Here is a 25,644-nt window from a genome sequence, read left to right on the forward strand (position 1 = left end):
TTCAATTGCTGAAAACCAGCCTTAGGCTAAAGCTTTTATCTCGATTTAAATCGATCATCGAATAGGATTTACCTTTGGGCTAACTCCGGTTATAGTCTATAGGGCCCAACCCATAAAACTTATTTTTCTCTCTAATGAATCGAGAATCTATCTTTAGATCCAGTTCTTTGTGAGTTAATAGCGTCAATCACTTATTAATTCAACGCTTTAAAAATCTGGAAAAACCCGACTCAGATTCTATTGTCTTAATTGAGAATCTAACCCGATTTCAGTTTCCCTTAGCGGACTGCCGCTAAGTTTGTTCACAGTAAGTCGAATGTGCCACATGTCGATCATTCCTCCCAACTATTAATCAAAACCGAAATTCAATTCAAACACACACTTTTTGAAATGAAATCGCCTTGATTATAAAAGGATGGTCGATTGCCGATCCTTGATTTTTGAAAATTGAAAATGTAACCCTTGAGGGTTTGAAGCGCTTTTCGATTCTCACGACTTAGAGTCGAGTCATTGCTTTAGCCCTTGGCTATAGAAAACTTAGCTAAGCATGGTAGAAAACATACTTAGCATTTTTGAAAGAAAACTGAAGTAACTTGAAATATAAAAAGAAATAAAAACTTTTATAAATCTAAAGAAAGAGAGAAACAAGAGAGTTTGAAAATGATTGAATGCTTACGTGATGAGTTGAATATGCTTTGAGGCTTACCGCAATAGGGTATTTATAGTCTTAAAAAACCCTAGAAAATAATATTCAAAACAAAAGATAATTCATAAAGATAATTCCCAAAAATAAAAATAAGATAAATCCTAATTTAAAATCAAGAAATAGGCTAAGTCTCATTCTCCACGCTATTGCTGATTGGATCTTCTAGAAGCTGCTGACTCGGCCTTGTAGAAGTTGTTGATTGGGCACAAAGTCACCTGCCACGTCAACTTCCATATCAACCGCTAACTAGATGCCATGTTGGGTGTGTCATGTCCCAATTCGTGCTCACTAATCCGGCCATGAATCCATAAAAATGAAAAATTGCACGATTTCGTTGTTCTTAGCATAATTTCTAGAATTCAATGTCCTACATCGAAAATTATTGAAAAGGCCAAAGTTAGCAACTAAAATTATCTAATCAATGAGTAATTAATCATAAAATGATGTATAATTTAAATACTAATCAAATTCCTCTCACTTATTTAATGCTTGTCCTCAAGAATTTCTCAATTACCATGCGAAAAATCTAAAGTTGTCAATCTAAATTTCACAGAATTTCCAAGGTTTCTAAGCAAACTCGGTCAAGTAAATGTTGAAATTCAAGATCTATCAAGCAAGGCATTATCAATTAAGTGTAAATCAATCATTGCATTTCAATCATCCATCAATTTCAAAGAATACAAGACTTAGTTCCTCACATGGTCACTCAAGTGTTTAAGGTGAAAGAATCGCTCAAGCCTAAACTAATCAACACATTGTCATACACTTGTAACTAAATCTAATCTCCACTACTTAGTATGAAAATGATGCAACAATCAAAAGGACTTCAAAACGGGTTGTAATGGGGCTATGGTTCGGGTAGGATAAAGGTCGAAAAATGGGGTTTTAAAATTCAAGATAAAGTAGAGACTATTCCAAAAATTTATTCAAAGGAAGGTAAAAATGAAAGGAATGCGAAACAAGAAAAAAAACTTTATTCACTCATTTTTATGTTTTTTTTTCTTTTTTTCTTTTTTCGAAACATTCTTTTTTTCTTTCTGCTTTTTTCTGCTCGAAAAAAATTCTGCACTAAATTTTCCGCTCACTCGAATCAAAATTGCGTTGTTTGAATTTTTATGCACTGTTCGAACCAAACTATACTGGTTTTTCTGTTGTTCGAACAGGGTAAATTTCTAGACTGTTTTGTTCGATTTTGCACTATATTTTTCTAACTGTTTTTTTTTTGGTTTTTTTAAATAATCTCACCTTATCTTGAAGAAGGGTACAAAAAGAGGCAAAATAAAATAGGCTCGGTTTTAAAAATGTGGTGAATCAAAGAAAAGGATATAAGGCTCAAAGTGGTTCACTAGGAGAAAATAAAAAGGGTAGGCTATTTGTTTGGGAAAGGAAACGAGTTTAATCATAATGCCTCTATCATATCATAGCATCATAATCAAAAGTGTAGTCTTATCAAGCATTGAGTTACAAGTTCTAGAATGGAATCAATTAGTTTGACATACTCAATTGAAACAAAGAGCAAGAATAAAAGATATGCTCATTAGGCTTAAAACTCACACTAAAGGCTTATTGAACTAAGTCATGCTCCAGTTCAATCAACAAATTCATGAAATTACCAAGAAAACATTACATCAACTTGTTGTGCCATGTTATCTTGAATCCTAAATTTAACAAGAACGTGATTGAATTCACAAATAAACACAAAGAAATTAAATCATACTAAAGATCGGTAATCAAGATTATCAACGATTCAAGTCAAGAAATAACTCAATTTCAATCAAATAATAAGCAAAGGATAATTTGATTTCCAATTCCACCCCCTCACTTAAAATCATATCGCCCCAATATGAACAATAAAAAGTAAGATGCAAAAGAGAGAGGGTTAAGATACTCCTCGATCAATGTCGATCGCGGCCTTGGCCACGTCTATAGGGTATCGGTGAAGGTACAAATGTATCTCGACAATGTTGGTCTCAAAGAAGTCTAGCTGACCATGCATCTCATGGATTTTGTTATGCAAGTCCGAAGGGGGATACTCTTCTGGTTCCATGGATTAAGTAGTCCTCCGAAGAAATACGCGTTCATTGAGTGGGGTAATTGTGCCAGAAGGGACAATGTGTGGCGCACTAGGAGTTCCGGCGAGAAGTCCCATCGAGTCCAAACACCTAGCATGAAAAGGATCCATTGTAAAAAGCATAAGTAAATTGATTAGAATTAAACATTAGCGGAAATAAATGTGATGCAAGGTGAGTAATGTAAGGTCTGAGAATTAATGGACGATCAGAACGCAAAACACACTCGAAGGCGTGCTTAAACCAAAAACCCAAATTTACCTTCACACCGGTTTACATACACCATGAGAAAAATAATTCAACCTTACTTAGCTAGGATGTAATGTGATTACACCCATAATAATTATATGCAAGGAACTTGTGTATATAGCGGAGAGCGGGATCGTGAATATGACATCCCTTAGTGTTGTGTGCATTGTAGGTAGCACGGGCAAACTGATAAGTCCTTCGTATGATACATCCACGTCGAAGTCCTACAAAATCTCACGAAAAGAGATTAGAAAATCATAATATGTGACATCCGTCACAAACCCCATAGAAAAATAAAAATATGCTAATGATTGAACGAAATGTTGTCCAAGTAATCTAAATGAAATCACACCTGGCGTTGTATTAGATGTTATACGATTTGGCAAAAACGTAAAAGTCCTATGATAAGTGGAGGACGACATAGTCTCAGGTGAAGGTTGATGAGCACACGGGTCAGGTGCGCGTCTCTCCCTAATCGGGCAGCAGGTGGTGGTGAACGAACGGGTGGAAGTTGAGGCATTGAATTAGAACCGCTCGACACTTCGACTATCGGTGCTGCAGTAAATCGACGATCACCACCACCAAGGGTGATCGACGGACGTGATGGTTTCTCGAATTGTTTTCTTGTCCTCACCATGGTTCTCGAATGATTAAATAAATAGAAGAAAACAACAACAAAATTCGGCAATGGGTGAAAGTAAGGGTGCGGCGGCTATGGAGATTTGATGTAGGGTAAATTTTCGGCCAAGTATAAAATAAGAAAAATAAAGGTTTCAAAGATTTTATGGGGTAAGGGAAGAGTTTTTTATGGGAATTTCGTGATAAGGGTAGGGTTTTAATTTTAAATTTTGATGTGATAATGGAGATTGATTATTAATTAAAAATGAATTGACTTTGATTGGGGAGATGGTCGGCCAAAAATTACAAAAGAAGAAGGGGGAAAGGTGATGGAATGTTGGCGGTAAAGGAAACAAATTTTGGGTAAAGGCTAACCTGTGCAAGCCCCATGGAAGGAATTGATCCTTTACAAAACAGTGGCTAAACACTCAAAAGGGATGTATCCCTTTTTTAAGGGATTGATCTATTTTCAAAAGGGATGGATCCTTTTTCATAAGAGATCGATAATTTTTCATGAAAATGCATAAAATTGATTAAAAAAAAATGAAATAACAAGCCACCAAACTCCCATACAATCAATCCTAAGGTTTATAAACATGTTTGGACACGCTTAAACCACTTAGAACATGTCAGAACACATATGTATCATGCTTCATAACATCAATTAACATACAATTCAAACATTTGGCATGCAAAGTCAATATTTGCATAAAAATTCAACTTAACCACAAGTCACATAACTATTTCTTACATTATTGGTAGTTTCATGCTTCCTATGAGTCTAACATATTTTAACATCCTATTATAACTTGTATAGGCGATAAAAACATGTATTTTAGGCATAAATCATACTTTGAACCATTTAGGCATACTTAGTAATATTGTATAACATGCAATCTAACATCAACATTTATCATTCCATTATTCATTCAAGAATCATAGTACACATAGGTCATTATAGGTCACTTATGCATTAGCAAGTGTCATAAGAACAAATCGACTTAAATCTTAATTAAGGATCCCATATTACCTTAAAGTAACCAATGCTCAAAATAACTTTATAAATACTTCCTTACTTTGATTACCACCAAGTTTCTTACCCCTCAAGCTCTCGAGTAAACAAGAAAAGATTTGAAAAATATTAACCAACGAGTGTGAGCTATAAAGCTCGGTGAATGACTAAACATTCAAATATGATGTACATGCCAAGGTTAAAGAAAAGTGTCGTAACCGGTTTTCGTCCGGGCACGAAATTTTTTTTTTATTTGTAGGGAAATTGATGTGAATAAATAATTTTGAAAATAATTTGGGAGTCGCCATCGTCCTTTTGGGTTAGGTAGGTCGAATACCTAAAAATTATCTTTTAAATGTGTTTTAAGAAAACACCAATTAAAAAATGAGCTGATCTGCGTTTATAACCAATAATTCGTTCTTTTTAATAAAAAGGGATTCGTGGTCGGTTACGTTTAGGGAAGGATTAGCACCCCTACAACGCCCAAAATTGGTACTTTTTAATTATAAATTGTCTCTATTATTAAAATTTTAAAAATTCAAAAAATATATTTAATTTATAATTCTATTATTTAAAAATTATAAAAAAATATTTATTTATTTAAAAATATCCGAAAAGAACTTCTAGGTGCCTTAAGACAGCTCTTTTCTTTGATATTGATAAATATTAATTTTCAATAATATTGTTTACTTTTTAATTTTAAAATATCAGAATAGGACATCCAGTTGTATTAAGACTGTCCTTTTCTTCGATATAAATATTAAAAATACTATTTATTATATATTTATGAATATAAAAATATTTAACAATATAATAAAATAAAAATACTACTAAAACAATATATTTAAAAACAATAAAATAAATTAAAACATATAAAATAAATGACTAAATTACAGTAAAAATAAAATTAAATCTAATTCATAATTAATCAAAACTATAGGGATTAAATATGTTATTTCTTATTTTTTATTTGGTGACTAAAATAAAATTATCTAAAATTCGGATATTAGATTCAAATAAGTTAAAAATATAAACTAGGGATTAAAATATTATTTATTAAAATTAATGGATCAAATCTGTAATTTATCCTAAATATATTATTTTAATATGAGGGACTAAAATAAAAGAAATTAAAATTCGAAGACTGAATTAAAAATATTATAAATTCAATTTAGTGACTAAAATGTAAAGTTTACAAGTTCAGAGGACTGCGGACGGGGTTTAACTATTTTATAATTACGCGCATAGTCCTTCCCGAAACGACGTCGTTCGGGAAGGACTATATATGGTCCAAATCGGCTGGCCCGAAGGGCCAGCCATTTCATTTCTTTTTTTTTCTCTCTCAAGACTGAGAGAGTTTTAAAACTCTCTGCCTTCTCTCTAGCTTCCCTCATCGGAGGGAAGCCGGTCACTGGTCGGCCACCGTGTGCCGCCGTGAATGTCACCGCCGGCCACCGCATCCGGTGGCCGGAAAAAATTATTCTTATACTAATAGATAGATCGGACCGTCCTAAGGACGGTCCCGGTGTTCTTTTCCCTTAAAAAGCTCCTAATCGGAGCGAATCTACAAAAATACCTTCGATGTTTCGAAGGTTCTGACGAGATCCGGTGGTCGAGGCTTCCTCGGTAAGGCTCTTCTTCCTTTTTCTCTCTTTTTTTTTTCTTCTGGTTTTTGTGCTGCTGAGATCGTTGGTAATAGTTTGTATCTTCTCTGTTTTTTTTTCTTTCTGTCTCTCTTTTTTTTTTTGTCTCTCTGTTTCGTTCTCTGTCTCTGTTCCTTTCTTTTTTTTCAGGTTGGGGTGGTGGCTTTTATAGCCACCACCGGTGTGGCCGTCGGACCGGTCCGAAGATGGGGTCTCGGTGAGTCACCGAACTACCAGTGGTGACTCACCGAGTAGCCATGGCGTGGACGGCTGGTATTCCAGCTTCTGGATTCTTTGGTTGGGACGTGGCAGCGGCGGCGGCGGCGAGAAAGTGTCGGCAGCCGCGTGGAAACTGGGGCGGCGCCGCGTGGCCCTAGGGTATCAAACCCTAGGGTTTCTCTCTGGAACCATCTGGACCGTTGGATCTTGCCAGATCCAACGGCTGTGAGCTGAGGCGGCTGGTTAAATTAGGGTTAGGAAACCCTAACTGGAAACCCAAATATTTAGGGTTTCTGGTTGGATTTGGACCGGTTCTGGTTGGTTTGTAACTAGGCCGGTCCAGTTGTAATTGGTCTGTAATTTATATATGTATTTAATATATTTAATAATAATAGTAATAATGATAATAATAATAATAATAATAATAATAATAGTAATAATAATAATAATAATAATAATAATATTAATAATAATAATATGGATAAAAAAATTAGTATCTTCAGCTGCCCCTCTTGCTCATTCTTGTGTTAACAAGAATAGGGCAAAGATGAAAAGATAATAAAATTTTTATCCATTTGACTTTACTTTGATCATAATGGAGATATTGAATAAATTCTTCTCTCTCTCCAAATAAGTTCTTCTTATTATGAACTTTCTGCTGGGGATAATGATGACCTCCTTTCTGTGATAGAGTCATTCAAAAGGTTGAATAAGCTCTTGATGAGTTCTTCTCATTATGAACTTTCTCTAGAAAGGCTGATGTTAATCTATCTCCTTCTGTGATAGAATTATGCCAAAAGTTGAACAAGTTCTTCTTATTATGAACTTCTTCTTTCTTCTTCAGATGAGTTCTTCTCATTATGAACTTCTCGGAAAAGATAATCCATCAATTGATGGATTCAGGTAAAAGGTTGAACAAATTCTTCTCATTATGAACTTCTTCTTCCTTCTTCAGATGAGTTCTTCTCATTATGAACTTTCTCTGGAAAAGCTGATCCATTAAATGATGGATTCATATAAAAGGTTGAACAAATTCTTCTCATTATGAACTTCTTCTTCCTTCTTCAGATGAGTTCTTCTCATTATGAACTCGAACTGGAAAAGATAATCCATCAATTGATGGATTCAGGTAAAAGGTTGAACAAATTCTTCTCATTATGAACTTCTTCTTCATTCTTCAGATGAGTTCTTCTCATTATGAACTTTCTGGAAAAGCTGATCCATTAAATGATGGATTCATATAAAAGGTTGAACAAATTCTTCTCATTATGAACTTCTTCTTCCTTCTTCAGATGAGTTCTTCTCATTATGAACTCGAACTGGAAAAGATGATCCACCAAATGATGGATTCAGGTAAAAGGTTGAACAAATTCTTCTCATTATGAACTTCTTCTTCCTTCTTCAGATGAGTTCTTCTCATTATGAACTTTCTCTGGAAAAGCTGATCCATTAAATGATGGATTCATATAAAAAGGTTGAACAAATTCTTCTCATTATGAACTTCTTCTTCCTTCTTCAGATGAGTTCTTCTCATTATGAACTCGAACTGGAAAAGATGATCCACCAAATGATGGATTCAGGTAAAAGGTTGAACAAATTCTTCTCATTATGAACTTCTTCTTCCTTCTTCAGATGAGTTCTTCTCATTATGAACTCGAACTGGAAAAGCTGATCTTTCAAATGATAAATTTGAATCTTTGCTAAAATTTTTGAAATTCCTGTTAGAAATTCAACAAAAATGAATGAAAATGCATCTATTTTTGCAAATGCCTAAATATGATACATGAATATTAAGTTGTTTGATTTCAGACGGGTGAATTGAGTATTTCTTCAATTGTAAAAACCCAATATATCTGTCTTCTTCAAATCAAAGAATCCATCATCTTTGACAAATGTAGATGTAGATATAATGTCACAAAACCTCTTGAGAATAAAACTCAATAGTGTAAACTCTTGAAAAGCTTGCATTCTGGCAACATGTTGATTCTGATAACAACTCATCTGATTATGAAGTGACCTTTCAAGATGATTTCACAGATATCGATAGTTCTTTTAATACCGAGAAATCTTGAATTCTGAGGAGAATAAACTGTTATACTTGACAAAAATGGGATTCTCATGGGCTGAAACTTCAATAGCCCTGAAGAAATGTGGTCCAGATTCATCAATTGCAGAATTGGCAAATTTTATATGTGCTTCTCAAATGACTAAGGCTGCTGATGCACTTCTTCTGGTAAAAAATAGGAAGTCATTATGCAATGATCCCAATTACAAGCAAAGGCGAAACTTGGGCTATGTTTTTTGAAAAAGAAGAAGCAGAGGAAGCTTGAAAAGAAGCTTCTTAATGAAGATAATCATGCAGTTCATCTTTCAATTCCAACGATTGGTTCTGGGGTTCCTACTGAATCAGATCAGATAACTCAAAGAACACTTCCAGAAGATGCTATGAACACATTCATCTTTTAAACTCAATGATTGTTCTGTCAAATCAGATCAGATAACTCAAAGAACACTTCCAGAAGATGCTATTGGCACATTCATCTTCCAAATTCAATGATTGGTTTTGTCAAACCAGATCAGATAACTCAAAGAACACTTCCAGAAGATGCTATTGGCACATTCATCTTCCAAATTCAATGATTGGTTTTGTCAAACCAGATCAGATAACTCAAAGAACACTTCCAGAAGATGCTATTGGCACATTCATCTTCCAAATTCAATGATTGGTTTTGTCAAACCAGATCAGATAACTCAAAGAACACTTCCAGAAGATGCTATTGGCACATTCATCTTCTAAATTCAATGATTGGTTCTGTCTAACCAAATCAGATAACTCAAAGAACACTTCCAGAAGATGCTATTGAGCACATATAAAAGGTTGAATTGTTTATAAACATGTACATGAAGTGCCAAATTGACAGAAAGGATCTGTAAGGCTTTTGAAGCTTATGACAATGAGACACCTTCGAGTGTCCAGAAGTATGTTCTTGATGAGTGCTGAAAATGGAATCTAGTATGGGTTGGAAGGAATAAAGTTACTCCACTTGAACCTGATGAGGTGGAAATGCTTCTAGGTTTCCTTAAAGACCATACACAAGGATCTGTATAGAAACATATTTCCCAGTGATATCAATGTCTTGTTTCCTTTTGTTGGAATTAGTGCTGCAAAGATCACCTTCTATTGTCTTGGTATATTTTTGAAAACAGATGTGCAAGAACTGAATGGTGATCGGTTGGAGCAATTGATGAGTAGATTTGTCAAATTCAGCCTTGTTGTCGGTAGCATCCCGTGTAACAATCTTAATGTTCATGGCTTTAAGATGGTGATGATTGGCTTACTTTGTATTCCATGTATTTAAAAGTATTAATCATAAAGTGATATTCAGAAATCTTTAAATTATTTCAAAATTATGTTAATTCAATAAAAGAATAAATTGAATTTCTAAAAATAAATTGAATCTCAAATAAATTGAACTTGAAATAGATAGAATTGTATTCAAAGTTATGGCAAGCATAAGAATGATAAAAATTCAAATGTCTCAACAAATTATAAGCATAAGTATTTCTAAATTAATCACATTGACACAATTTAGAGTAATGATGTAAGCTTTTGTCTGGAAGATCTCAAACGTTGTCAAAATGCTTGTAGATGTGAAGTTTCTTCCAAACTGTCAAAATCTTAAGAGAATTCAATTGCCGGATGCCTAATATCAACCTGCTTTTGAGCCGCCTTTTCAGGTTTTCAACTCAAATCCTCCCTTTGGTTACAAGATGCCCTTTGCGGGTTTTCACCTTGACCCACCTTTTTTCTTTTTTTCTCTTTTTTTTCTTTTTTTTCTTTCTTTTTCTTCAAGCATAATATTTCTTGACAGAATCTGAGTTTATTGGATTTTTCAGAATTTTTCCATCCATTTCTGCCAAGATCAACGCTCCTCCGGAAAAGGCCTTTTTCACAACGTATGGCCCTTCCCAATTAGGCATCCATTTCCCACGGAAATCTTTATGTATAGGCAAGATCTTTTTAATACTAGATCACCCTCTTGGAATTCTCTTGGATGTACTTTTTTATCATGAGACTTCATCATCCGTTTTTGATACATCTGTCCATGGCAAATATCTTTCAATCTTTTCTCCTCAATAAGGTTCAATTGATCAACTCTAGCTTGGATCCATTCAGATTTATCCAATTTTGTTTCTCTCAATATTCGAAGCGATGGAATCTCAACTTCAATTGGTAAGACTGCTTCCATCCGTAGACTAAAGAAAACGGTGTTGCCCCAGTAGATGTTCGAACAGTAGTTCGGTATGCATACAGAGCAAAAGGTAACTTCTCGTGCCAATCTTTGTAAGTTTCAGTAGTCTTTGTAATGATTCTCTTGATGTTCTTATTTGCTGCTTCAACTGCCCCATTCATCTTTGGACGATATGCCACTGAATTTGCATGTTTGATCTTAAACTGTGCACAAAGTTCGGTCATCATTTTGTTATTCAGGTTCAGAGCATTATCTGTAATGATCCTCTCTGGTAGGCCATATCGACAAACTATCTCTTCTTTATGAATTTGCAGACTGTGGACCTCTTAATATTGGTGTATGAAGCAGCTTCAACCCATTTGGTAAAATAATCAATTGCCACAAGGATGAAACAATGTCCATTCGATGCTTTTGGTGTGATTGCCCCAATGACATCTATTCCCCACATAGAAAATGGCCACGGTGCTGTCATTACATGTAAAGGAGATGGGGGTACATGAATCTTGTCTGCATATATCTGGCATTTATGACATTTCCTTGCATAATCAATGCAATCTGTGTACATGGTAGCCCAATAGTATCCATATCTCATTATTTTTCTGGCCATGGAAAGGCCATTTGCATGCGTTCCACATATTCCACTGTGTACTTCTTCAATGACGTTTCGAGCTTCGCTGGTATTTAAACATCTCAATAGCATTTGATCACTGCTTCTTCTACACATAATCTCTCCATCAAGAAAATATCCAGCAGCCATTCTTCTCAAAGTTCTTTTATCAATTTCTGATGCATTTGGTGGATAACTTTGATTTTTGATATATTGCAGGATATCATGATACCATGGTTTACCATCTACCTCTTCTTCCACACTATAACAATGTGCAGGAATTTCATATACTTGCATTTTGATTGGCATCATATCAACTTTCTTAGTTGCCTGAAACATAGCAGCTAATGTAGCCAAAGCATCTGCCATTTGATTTTCTTCCCGAGGGAGATAATTAAAGGTATTTTTCTCAAATTCTTTCACTAATTCGAGTGTAAAATTTCGGTATTCCAACAATTTGGGATCTTTTGTTTCCCATTCTCCTCGCAATTGATACACCACCAAAGATGAATCTCCATATATCTTGAGAAATTTGATTTTTCTTTCTATAGCTGCTTTCAACCCCATGATACAAGCTTCATATTCCGCCATGTTATTGGTGCAAAAGAACTCCAGTCTACTTGTAAAGGGATAATAAACATTTTCTGGAGAAATTAACACTGCCCCAATTCCTCGTCCCAAAGCATTAGATGCTCCGTCAAAATAAAGCTTCCAAGTTGCAAATTCATTATTTGTTCTGATTTCTTCATTCATGGATATGCACAACAGATCTTCATCGGGAAAATTAAAGTTCAAAGGCTGATAATCATTTGATACACGACTGGCCAAAAAATCAGCTATGACACTTCCTTTTATCGCTTTTTGGTTGACATAGATAATATCAAACTCAGATAATATCAAACTCAGATAATAACATCTGCCATCTAGCCATTCTGCCTGTCAAAGCTGGTGATTCCATTAAGAACTTTAAAGGATCAAGTTTGGATATCAACCAAGTAGTATGGTATAACATATATTGTCTGAGTCTTCGAGTAGTCCACACCAAAGCACAACATAATTTTTGTATTGGTGGATATCTAACTTCACAATCGGTAAATTTCTTGCTCAGATAATAAATAGCTTTTTCTTTTCTTCCTGATTCATCATGCTGTCCTAGTACACATCCCATTGAATTTTCGAAGACCGTTAAGTAGAGAATTAATGGTCTATCAGGCATTGGTGATACTAAAATTGGGGCATTGGATAAATATTTCTTAATAATATCCAAAGTTTCTTGACATTCTTCATTCCAGACTTCAGGATTGTTCTTTCGAAGTAATTTGAACACTGGATCACATTTGTCAGTTAATTGAGAAATGAACCGAGATATATAATTTAATCTTCCCAAAAAGCCTCGAACTTCTTTTTTTGTATTGGGTGGTGGAAGATCTTGAATTGCTTTGACTTTATCTGGATCAATCTCAATTCCTTTTTTGCTGACCACAAATCCCAAAAGTTTTCCAGAAGTTACCCCAAAAGTGCATTTAGCGAGGTTAAGCTTTAATTGATATCTCCTCAATCTCTGGAAAAGCTTTCTCAGATTTTGAATATGTTCTTCTTCCGTTCTGGATTTGGCAATCATGTCATCTACATATACTTCAATCTCTTTGTGCATCATGTCATGAAACAAAGTTACCATGGCTCTCTGATATGTTGCCCCTGCATTTTTCAATCCAAATGGCATCACTTTATAACAGAATGTGCCCCACATGGTTATAAAAGTCGTCTTTTCCATGTCTTCAGGATTCATTTTTATCTGATTATATCCTGAAAAGCCATCCATAAATGAAAACCATGCATGCCCTGCAGTATTGTCCACCAATGTGTCTATGTGGGGTAAGGGAAAGCTATCTTTCGGACTAGCTTTATTGAGATCTCTGTAATCCACACACATTCGAACTTTTCCATTTTTCTTTGGTACGGGAACAATGTTGGATACCCATTCTGGGTATTTAGATGCCTGTAGGAAACCTGCATTGATCTGTTTCATTACTTCTTCCTTGATTTGCAACAACATTTCTGGCCTCATTCTTCTGAGCTTTTGTTGAACCGGTTTATATTCTGGATTGATTGGAAGCTTGTGTATCACTATATCTGTGCTTAAACCAGGCATATCTTGATAGGACCAGGCAAATATATCTTTGAACTCTTGAAGGAGATTTATCAATTCTTGTTTTATCTGGATTGTCAGAGTAGTGCCAATTTTCACCTCTTTTTTTCTTCATCTGTTCCCAAATTCACAGTCTCAACCTCTTCTTTGTAGGGTAGAATTTGTTTGTCTTCTTTTTCTACTAATCTTAATAGTTCAGTAGGAATATCACATTCCAGTTCATCCTCACAACCATTGATTTCTTCCAGACATATGGGCTGCTCTAAATTTATCACTGGATTAAATTTAGGAATAAACATGCTATTAACATGGTGACACCTGCAAATTTAAGTCGGACATATTTCCGAAAGAATATAGTAAATTTATGAAATAAATAAATGTAAAAATGTAAAAAAAATGTAAAGAATGATTGCCATCTGAAAATTTTAAAGAAAGTTCCTTATATTTAATATAATTTCTTTTACAAGATAACAAAAAGTTTTCATATTTTTGAGCTAAACATAAAGATTAGTTCTGAATATTACTCTGCATTAATATTAAAAACTATAGGAAGATCTTCAGCGGTCCAATTGGTGAGTGTTTCTCCAGGAAAACATGGGCGAATCCTATCCAAGTACTTGCCAGTCTTGTTGTCATTCATGATCATGTTGACAAATAATCCATTCATAGCTTTTTCAACTATGTCTTGATCTTTCGTCAACTTTTCTTCTTTAAAGGCTTCAACAAGCTGCTGTTCTACATTAATTGTTCCCCCTGATCTGAATATGGTCTTCAACTGTGGGAATGACATGTGTTTCCAAAGGATTTCTCCACCTTTCAATTTTGCCTTTCTGTCTTCACATCTTCTTTTCATTTCTTTGTTCTTTTGCTGAAGATTGGGCTTAAACCCCAGCCCAAAATGGTCTTTTTTCATCTTTATACTGATAGGAACTGAAATCCCTTGAAGATTCTTTCCTAGACCTCTCCCAGCTTTAGCTCCGATGCCTAAAGTTTGTTGTACCGTCATTTTGGTGCAATCAGACAATCTGGGATATGGAATTTTGCTTCCTTCTGCAATAAAGGTTGCATTTACAAATTCAAGAGCTCGAAAAGAGCATTCAAGAGCCTCATCATTGGTGTCGATATATGGAACATCGCTTGTTACAGACGCAATGACTTCTTCTTCAGCACTAACACATATTAGTTGTCCATCAACAACAAATTTCAATTTCTGATGTAATGAAGAAGGAACGGCTCCTGCTGAATGAATCCATGGCCTCCCTAATAGACAATTATATGTGGGGTGGATGTCCATTACCACAAAGTCAATATTGTACACGACTGGGCCAATTAACAACGGTATTTCCATTTTCCCAAGCACTTCTTTTTGAGTACCATCAAATGCTCGTACTACATTTTTGATAACTCTTCATGTGTGATTGATCCAAAGGCATTCTTTGAAGTGTAACTAGAGGCATTAAGTTGAGAGCAGATCCATTGTCAATCAATACTCCTGGCAACACATGACCATGACAATGTGTCGTGATGTTCAAAGCTTTTACTGACCCCATTCCGCCTTCTGGTATTTCATCATCTGTGAACGTTATGTAATTGTCAGCGGCTATATGTCCCACAATTCTGTCAAGTTTATTGAGGGATATATCTTCGGGGATAAATGTTTGATTGAGGATTTTCATCAAAGCATTTCTATGCGCTTCTGAATTCATCAATAAATCAAGAATAGAAATTCTCGCTTGTTGTTTGTGTAGTTGTTCAACCACACTATACTCACTATGTTTTAGGAATTTCAAAAATTCTTGAGCTTGTTTTTCTGTCACAGGCTCATTAAATGCTGGAAGGGATTTATCCTCAAATACCTTCTGAGGTATTGTCACGGCTTTTCCTTTTTCTTTCGCTTGTTCTGAAGCATTGGATGTTTCGGGAGAGTAACATCTCCCACTTCTTGTAAAGAAACCGACCTCGCTCACTGCTTCAGATGCCCGATGTTGTACTCAGACTTTGTATTTTCTCTTCTGTTTTTTCTAGAGAAACAGATCCTCCTACCATTGAAACATTGGTGGTATAATTCCAAGGTACCCTGCGGGTATCTTTGTATGGAAACGGTAGAGGAGTGGTAATAACTACTTTAGGCTTTATTGGTGCAGGAATTGCCGTAGATGATTTCACATTAATGATCACATGATCATTTATTCTTTGATTTGGTTTAGAATCTTCTGATGAGCAAACATCATCTTCTTTTTTCCCGGGTTCTTCTTCAAAGAATTTTATTTCCCTGTTGTTCATCAATTTTTGCACCAAATCCCTAAACTCAGGACATAGTTGAATTTTATGCCCTTGCTCCTGATGATATTCACAATAATTCTTGCCTTCATTCTGTTTTGGCTTGAATTGTTGTGGAATCATACCGGCTAAAGAAAGTTGTTGGAATATCCAAACAAACGGAGATTTAATTTCAGAAATGTCAGTCTTTGCTTTCCTTCTGTTCTCTTCCTGAATTGCATTCACGTTTTTATCTCCATGATTTGGCAATGGATGATTTGATGCAGATGGTGTATTAAATTCCAACTTCCCAGTGTTGATCAAATTTTGAACCACCCTTTTGAATGCTAAACAGTTTTCAATGGAATGACCCGTAATTCCTTCATGGTAAACACAGTGTGCCTTTGTATCATACCAAGGAGGGAATGGTGGTTGCATGGGAACCAAGGGATAAGGCCGTATAACATCTGCTTTTAACAGCGAATCATAGATCTCTGCATACGGTACTGGTAAAGGTGTAAAAGACAACCTTTCATTTTCCTTTCAAGATCCTCTGGACTCTGCTCGATTAGTGTTTGTTTTCTCTTTCTTAACCCTTGGCTGGGTTATTGTAACACTTTTCGATGAATCTTTGCTGTAAGAATTGGCATTGTTGACTTCATTCTCCTTTTTCCGGTACGTAGGTCTTTTGGAACTAGACCCATCATTTGATTCAATCTTGCCGCTTTCAAGACATTTTCAATTAATTCTCCAGAAATGACCAAATCTGCAAAATTTCTGGTTGCATTCCCATTAGATGGTTTAAATAAGGAGCCTTCAATGTATGGACAAACATTACTGTGGCCTCTTTTCTGACAAAGGTGGTTGAACTTGGGCCGCAGTGTCACGCCATCTCTGGGCATACTGTCTGAATGTTTCATTATTCTTTTTCTCCAAGTTTTGGAGAGTCCATCTATCAGGGACCATGTCTGTCACATGGCGATACTGCTCTAAAAATGCTTTAGCCAAATCTTTCCAGGATCTAATGTTGGCTTTGGTCAATTGAGTATACCATTTTAAAGCCGGTCCTGTCAAACTATCCTGAAAGCAGTGAATTAACAATTTCTCGTCCTTCACATATCCTGCCATTCTTCGACAAAACATAGTAATGTGGGATGAAGGGCATGTAGTACCGTCATATTTATCAAATTCGGGAGCTTTGAACTTGATGGGAAGGATTAGGTCTGGAACCAAACTTAACTCACTAGCATCAAACCCATAGAATGATTCAGTTATTTCCACTGATTTCATTCGTTCTTCTAAGTTCTTGATCTGTCTGGTCAGTTCTTCATTTACTTTTTGTTTCTCATTCAGCTCATTCAAATCTGGGATCAAATGCTCAGTATTAAGATCCCCTATTTTCACATCGGATATAAGCGGATTTCTGCTTGAAGATGCAGGATCCACTTGTTGATCTTCATGTGGTTTGACTTCTTGTAATGCAGATGTACGAGCATTGATTTGTATAGGTGTAGTACCAGAATGATAAATTGGTTCTGGTGGAAAACCTAGAGGATATATTGGTTCTTGGTCAAAAGATACAGGATTTTCATGCATTTTTCCACTGATAGCCTGCCTTTTAAACATATCCTCTATTTTCTTCATCATACTGTCTTGTGAATTTGCAATACTAGCTTCAATTTTTTCCAACTTCATTCTCATTTCTTCTTGTTCTTTATGATGCTGTTCCTCAATACGCTGTATTTTATCCTCCATAATTTTCTTAGTAGCTTGTCTAGTACCGTAGTGATGTAGTACTTCTCTTTTGGCCAGGGTAACTGCGATTGAAAAATCTTTTAATATTATTTTTTCAAATTTTAATTAATGAATTTTAACTAAATAAAATAATTTATAGCAAAAATTATGAAATGAATGATGAATGTATGCAAAATGCATGTATGTAAAAAAAATATTGATCCCAAAAAGTTAACTGTCATAGAACAACTTTCATCGGCATACAAAAGTTTCTTTATAATAGTTCATAACTACAGATAAGGCGTAGCTTTCCTATTAAGCTCTATAATTTCTTTCATTAACCATGACACCTTCTTTCCGCACTTAGAAACTGGATCAACATGATGCTCAATTATTTTGGCTTCAACAGTTAGTTCCCCGACATATCTAGCAACTTCGCTCATTTGTACCATGGCCTCGAACACCATATTGCTTCTTTCTTCACTTCTTTCGACATAGAACTCAGTTGACTTTTGCCATTGTTCATTCGTCCCTTCAAGGGTTTGCTCTAACTCAGTAATTCTAACTTGACAATTGTGCAGAATTTTTTCAAGATCTCTAATGCGTCTTCGCAGTGAAGCATTTTCTTCATTACTTTCTTTGAGATCATTAGGTCCTATACGAACCTTTTCTTGAAACAATGATTCTTCAAGTTGCAAAATGTAAGCATTAAACTCTGAGTTTTTGTTTCTAGACTGATCCAGATCTTCTTCCAGTTTTGTTCGTGCTTCTTGCGTTCTTTGATTAAGCTTCTGGATTTGAACATCTTTGTTTCTGCATCTTTGCATCCAATTGCTAGCCACTTCTTGTTCTACCTCAAGTCTGGTGTTGAAATTTTTTCTTTCTAATTCCCATTTTTCCTTTTCAATATTGGATTCTTCCATCTTTTGGCCTCTGACTTCAAGTTCAACAATCAACTGGTTCATTTCAGATTCAAATCCCTTGAACATGCTATTTTTCTCACCTTCAAACTTATTAAAGATGTCATTCTTCATCTCTTCTAAATCTTTGGCTCGATCCCTTTTTCTATGCATTTCATTCATGATCTCGCGGTGTTCAGCCTTGTGTTTTATAATTCGCTCTCTTCTGTCGACTTCAAAATCTTCCATTTTTTGCTTTCCTTTCTCAAGGTTTTTGAGTAGACGGCTATTTTTTCCTTTCAGATCTTTAACTCGTCTTTTCTCGATATTCAATTCTCTGGTCATCTGTACCGTCGATTGGCTGGGTCCTGATGCTTTTCGGGATTTATATAACTCCTGATAATCTTTCTGTAAGGCTCTGTACTCATCCTCACCTTTTTCTTTATCTTTTCTCAACATTGCACATTGTGATGAATGAAATTCAATGTCAACCCCCAGCATAGCTTTATCTTGTCTCATTTGCTCTAACTCTTTCGACCAACCATCTCTTTCTGCTTCAAACTCAGCTCTCAAGATTTCAATCTCTGATGGAACCACCTTAATGCGATCTTCCATAGAAATATCCTCATTTTGATCTGGTAGAGGAATATTTTCATTTTTTCTGACAGATCTCCAATCTTCATAATCAGGAGTTAGCATTTCTTTTGCTGCTTTAGCTCGGATACAAAAAGTTGTTTTCCAAGCTGTAACAGCTTCCATGATATTTCTTTTATAATTTTTGCTGTGGAATGCGAACTCAGATGACTGTAATCCAGCAGTGATAGGTACAAATTGACGACCTTCATACTGTCTTATAACCAGAAGTGGTGCATATCCAATTCCTCCCCATAATCCGAGCAACATTATCCAGTTGTAATCACCACATTTGTAAATAAATTCCCTTTGTATTTGCCATGGGGCTCGCCAAACAATGTCATTGCTTTGCAAATTTCTAAAGGCATTAATCCACATATCCTTCTTTTTTTCTTTCGGCCATTCCTGCTCCAGAAATTCTTTTAATGGTGAATAATCTGTATTAAAGCGTCGGTATGAAACCTTTTCTGTCATCCAGAAATGACTACGGATCCAAACATATAACAACTGGGTACACCCTGAGAATCGTCCACCTCCTAGCCTTCTGCAAGCATTTAACGATCTGAAGGTTTCTGCTAGGATTGCAGAAACAGGATTAATCTTCTTCGGTAGCTGTTCAAACAAGTCTACCACTGCAGCTTCAATATATCCCAATACTTTTGGGAAGATGACCATACCATATATACCCATAGCAAATAGATCGAATCGTACTTTAATATCTGGATGGCTCTGAATAAGTTCTCTGATGCTGGTCCAAGCAATGCCTTCGCTTTCGCCTTTTTGTTTTGTACGGGATGCTACCCATTCTTCTCGTACCCCGGCAATCTTTGCTAATTTAACTCGAAAGGGTTGAGTTTTAATTGACTTTGAATAGATTCGATTCTCCAAAGCACCATCTATATGTAACAAAGTTGTGTATTCTTCAATAGTAGGGACCAAATCTTCTTTATTGAGAGTGAAGCAATTGTACCCCGGATTCCAGAATTGAACTAGGGCTCTGAGTAATTCATTATCAACTTCAACATAGAGCAAATATGGGATGTCTCCGTAAGTCTGATAAAACTGCAATTTTTTGTTTGAATCCCAACTTTCCCAAATGCTTCGCAAATCTTGCATATCATTTCTTTTTAGTGAAACTGAAGCATAACTGGCCAAGTCAGATACATAATCATCCTGCAGACTGTCTCCTTCTTGTCTTTGTAAATCTTCAGCCCACTGTCTTACTTCTGAGTTTAGAATTACTTGACTTGAACACTTTTTATCCATAAATGAAGGCTTTCCAATGAGACAATTAACACAAGGATCAATGTCTTTTATCCTGTATGATGCAATGCAAACAGAAAAATAAAGAACACACAAAAAGAAAATAAATTAGTTTACATAATAAAGAAATTTAATAATAACATTTACATAAATATTCTTTATTTAAACATGCTTTTCTGAATTTAAATAATTTAAATAAACATGTAATTTAAACAATAAATAAATTAACAGAAAAGACAGAATTCATTTCTCCTGTGTGTACACCTATTCTGGATAAAATTTCGGCATGACTTCGGATCGGAAGAGTTTCTAAGGTTTTTTATATGCAGGGTTTCAGATCTAGGAGTAAAGGTACTCGAATTGTCCATGTTAGTGCCCCCTTAGGCTGCTAACCCTCAATCCTAGTCCATTACAGACTAAAGTGGATCGAGTTCAATTCGAGGGGATACATTTCTCTATGCCTGACACGGAGAATAAATTCTCACGAAGATGTAGAGCATATGAACCCCGAAAGTTACTTGCTAGGTCTGACACGGAGAATAAATTCTCACGAAGACGTCGCTTTCACTCCCACTTAAAAAGGACAACTCAATTATAGAGCTTTATGTAATGCAAGTGTTGTGTGTGAGGAAAAATGTTCAAACCTTCAACAGAGAAATAAATAATGAAATAAAATAATCTTGCAAATAAAATAACACATATAAATAATATTATGAAAATAATAAGTAAATATAAAGATTTTGAAAAGAAAGAAAAAAAATTAAATATATAATTTTTAATTTTTAATTAATAGAGACAATTTATAATTGACTTTTAAAAGTTTGACCAGTCCCCAGCGGAGTCGCCAAGCTGTTGTAACCGGTTTTCGTCCGGGCACGAAATTTTTTTTTTTATTTGTAGGGAAATTGATGTGAATAAATAATTTTGAAAATAATTTGGGAGTCGCCATCGTCTTTTTGGGTTAGGTAGGTCGAATACCTAAAAATTATCTTTTAAATGAGTTTTAAGAAAACACCAATTAAAAAATGAGCTGATCTGCGTTTATAACCAAAAATTCGTTCTTTTTAATAAAAAGGGATTCGTGGTCGGTTACGTTTAGGGAAGGATTAGCACCCCTACAACGCCCAAAATTGGTACTTTTTAATTATAAATTGTCTCTATTATTAAAATTTTAAAAATTCAAAAAATATATTTAATTTATAATTCTATTATTTCAAAATTATAAAAAAATATTTATTTATTTAAAAATATCCGAAAAGAACTTCTAGGTGCCTTAAGACAGCTCTTTTCTTTGATATTGATAAATATTAATTTTCAATAATATTATTTACTTTTTAATTTTAAAATATCAGAATAGGACATCCAGTTGTATTAAGACTGTCCTTTTCTTCGATATAAATATTTAAAAATACTATTTATTATATATTTATGAATATAAAAATATTTAACAATATAATAAAATAAAAATACTACTAAAACAATATATTTAAAAACAATAAAATAAATTAAAACATATAAAATAAATGACTAAATTACAGTAAAAATAAAATTAAATCTAATTCATAATTAATCAAAACTATAGGGATTAAATATGTTATTTCTTTATTTTTATTTATTTGGTGACTAAAATAAAATTATCTAAAATTCGGATATTAGATTCAAATAAGTTAAAAATATAAACTAGGGATTAAAATATTATTTATTAAAATTAATGGATCAAATCTATAATTTATCCTAAATATATTATTTTAATATGAGGGACTAAAATAAAAGAAATTAAAATTCGAAGACTGAATTAAAAATATTATAAATTCAATTTAGTGACTAAAATGTAAAGTTTACAAGTTCAGAGGACTGCGGACGGGGTTTAACTATTTTATAATTACGCGCATAGTCCTTCCCGAAACGACGTCGTTCGGGAAGGACTATATATGGTCCAAATCGGCTGGCCCGAAGGGCCAGCCATTTCATTTCATTTTTTTTCTCTCTCTCAAGACTGAGAGAGTTTTAAAACTCTCTGCCTTCTCTCTAGCTTCCCTCATCGGAGGGAAGCCGGTCACTGGTCGGCCACCGTGTGCCGCCGTGAATGTCACCGCCGGCCACCGCATCCGGTGGCCGGAAAAAATTATTCTTATACTAATAGATAGATCGGACCGTCCTAAGGACGGTCCCGGTGTTCTTTTCCCTTAAAAGCTCCTAATCGGAGCGAATCTACAAAATACCTTCGATGTTTCGAAGGTTCTGACGAGATCCGGTGGTCGAGGCTTCCTCGGTAAGGCTCTTCTTCCTTTTTCTCTCTTCTTTTTTTTTCTTCTGGTTTTTGTGCTGCTGAGATCGTTGGTAATAGTTTGTATCTTCTCTGTTTTTTTTTTCTTTCTGTCTCTCTCTTTTTTTTTTTCTCTCTGTTTCGTTCTCTGTCTCTGTCCCTTTCTTTTTTTTCAGGTTGGGGTGGTGGCTTTTATAGCCACCACCGGTGTGGCCGTCGGACCGGTCCGAAGATGGGGTCTCGGTGAGTCACCGGACTACCAGTGGTGACTCACCGAGTAGCCATGGCGTGGACGGCTGGTATTCCAGCTTCTGGATTCTTTGGTTGGGACGTGGCAGCGGCGGCGGCAGCGAGAAAGTGTCGGCAGCCGCGTGGAAACTGGGGCGGCGCCGCGTGGCCCTAGGGTATCAAACCCTAGGGTTTCTCTCTGGAACCATCTGGACCGTTGGATCTTGCCAGATCCAACGGCTGTGAGCTGAGGCGGCTGGTTAAATTAGGGTTAGGAAACCCTAACTGGAAACCCAAATATTTAGGGTTTCTGGTTGGATTTGGACCGGTTCTGGTTGGTTTGTAACTGGGCCGGTCCAGTTGTAATTGGTCTGTAATTTATATATGTATTTAATATATTTAATAATATAATAATGAATAATAATAATAATAATAATAATAGTAATAATAATAATAATAATAATAATAATAATAATAATAATAATAATATTAATAATAATAATATGGATAAAAAAATTAGTATCTTCAAAAAGAATACCTAAATGCCATGGAACCTTACTTGTTTTTACCTTAATGATCATACCTTGATGTCATGCTTCAATGTTCACTTAATGCATCATAAATGCACACAAAATCCAGATTATAAACATGCTATACATCATCATAGACCTTGCAGCAATCACATACACTCATGCACACTACCTTTCAACAAAGTCACATATTACATACACATTGTTTCTATTTAAGATCAATGGCCCTTTTGTTCAATACACAACTCCCTCATTGGATCAACATACTCCATATGACTCCCATTTTATTTGTGAACTCACAAAGGTCCAAAACCACAAAATTGTAGAGTAAACTTTCAATGCCCAGCCTTACCCTCTGTCTTCTCGAAGCATAGCTCAACGCACCAACCGAACCCCATATAACCCAGCCACACATATATAAAACACATATATTACTATTTACTAGGCATGCCTTCCGTATCCAAAGGTCCCATTAAAAATAAATAGTCATTTAATCCAAGTGCACAAGAGTGGTTGTCAAATGATACATAATTTTTACATATATTATTCCAAATTCATTTTGAAACACAATCACAATTGGTTGTCATAACTTCACACATATGGACAGCGAGAAGATCGACTCGTCCAAGCATACATTCTAAAACACAATCACAAATGGTTGTCATTATCAACCCACATATGGACAACGAGAAGATCGACTCGTCCAAGCACACTTTCACATATATATACATTTTCCAAATATGTTTCTAAAACATCTATGCATTATTTGCAAAACATAACAATTCACGTAGCACATTCACACTTCCATCACTTTGCATAACACATTTCACATCACGTTTTTCCAAACACCATATTTCATAGTCTTTGTTTCATGTCACACATACACTAATAATGATCACATGCTTCCATTATATCATACCTCATATTCAACATTCATTAACACTCATGCTTGCATATAACGCTTGCTCCCAATGCATCACTAATCATAATTAATACATCATAACTCATATAACTATCTCAATCACATTCTTTCAACATATCCTTAAGTCATAATCAACATGCTTTTATACACATGCTCATAATGTAATTCATTTTCAATGCTCCATAAGTCATGTCACAAGGTACAATGTTCACATTGATCACGTACTTTAAACTACACATCATGAATTCACACAATCAATTATCAACAACAAGTATACCAATTAGAAACTAAAATTCAGAGTTCACACATAACTAAACCTTCATTCAACATTGAACAATTTCATCATAAGTGAATGGACAACCACTCACCTCGATGGTGCAACCACGCGATTCAACCCCAAACGCTAACCAAATGGCCACCAACAAATGATGAACCATTTTTCTCCAATTATACATACCTAAGGTACCTTAGAAATCAATTAAAAAATTTCACAAAAATATAAAATAAAGCACAAAATTCTGCTTATAGAACATAACGAAAATCAACCGAAAAATCGACAAACCTTACCGAAACAACTCTCCAAGTCTTCGATCCAATCGACACTACTTTTCCCCAACAAGAACTGATCAAGAAAAACTAATATCAGCATCTAAACTCATCTAGAAACCTCTCAATTGACATCAATTAACACTAATTCCTGGATTTTCAAAAAAGTCAAAATCAATATTATTTTTGAAGAATTCCACGTCGAAATCAAATGAGATTTGAAAAACTGATTTGGTATGATAATAATATCATCAAAAACACCTTAATCAACCCAAGAAAACCTTAAAAAATGATCAATAAAAATAGCATATTAAATAACTCCGAAAATCACTTTTAATTCATAACTTCTCTTTAAAACAATTATTCAATTAAAATCATCAATCACATTTAATCATTAATCGTTGAAGCATAAAAAGAACCAAGGAAAATAGAATTACCTTGTTGGAAATGAAAGAAACAAGAAGATCAACAATGACAGCACCAAAGAGATAAAGGAAAATCAGCAAAGAAGAAAAAGAGAAGAAACAATCTTGATTGAAGAGAAAAAATTAAGAAGAAATGAGTAAGAATCAATAACAAAGGAATAGAAAATGAAGAAGAGTTTCAGTCATTAGATAAAACTTAAGAGAGTTTATGATAAAATACAAAAGTGTTTGGATGAGAGAAAATGAAAGGAATGGTTATTGAGAATATATGAATAAAAATGGGAAAGAATTAAGAGAATGAATCTAGCTAGGAAATTAGCAAAAAGGAGGTGAAAGATACGTTTAAGAAAGGAGGGAAAAACAATCCACACAAACCATGATAAAATAAGCATAATAGATTTTCGATTTGTGATC

General features: G+C 34.8%; 1 long non-coding RNA gene across 3 annotated transcripts; it reads right to left on the reverse strand.

Annotated features, from left to right (window-relative positions):
• Positions 1-2,452: 2,452 nt before the first annotated feature.
• LOC120154798 lies at positions 2,453-25,322 on the reverse strand. 3 transcript variants are annotated; one of them, XR_005518907.1, is made up of 4 exons: positions 25,243-25,322; positions 24,827-24,881; positions 24,628-24,716; positions 2,453-3,248 (listed from the first exon to the last, which is right to left on the reverse strand). It is a non-coding gene; the product is annotated as an uncharacterized LOC120154798 (long non-coding RNA). The 3 variants fall into 3 exon arrangements; XR_005518909.1 differs by having other exon boundaries at positions 24,628-24,725; XR_005518908.1 differs by having other exon boundaries at positions 24,822-24,881.
• Positions 25,323-25,644: the final 322 nt, after the last annotated feature.

This window comes from Hibiscus syriacus, unplaced genomic scaffold, assembly GCF_006381635.1.
Source record: "Hibiscus syriacus cultivar Baekdansim isolate YM2019G1 unplaced genomic scaffold, ASM638163v2 tig00111151_pilon, whole genome shotgun sequence".
NCBI classification, from domain to species: Eukaryota; Viridiplantae; Streptophyta; class Magnoliopsida; order Malvales; family Malvaceae; genus Hibiscus; species Hibiscus syriacus.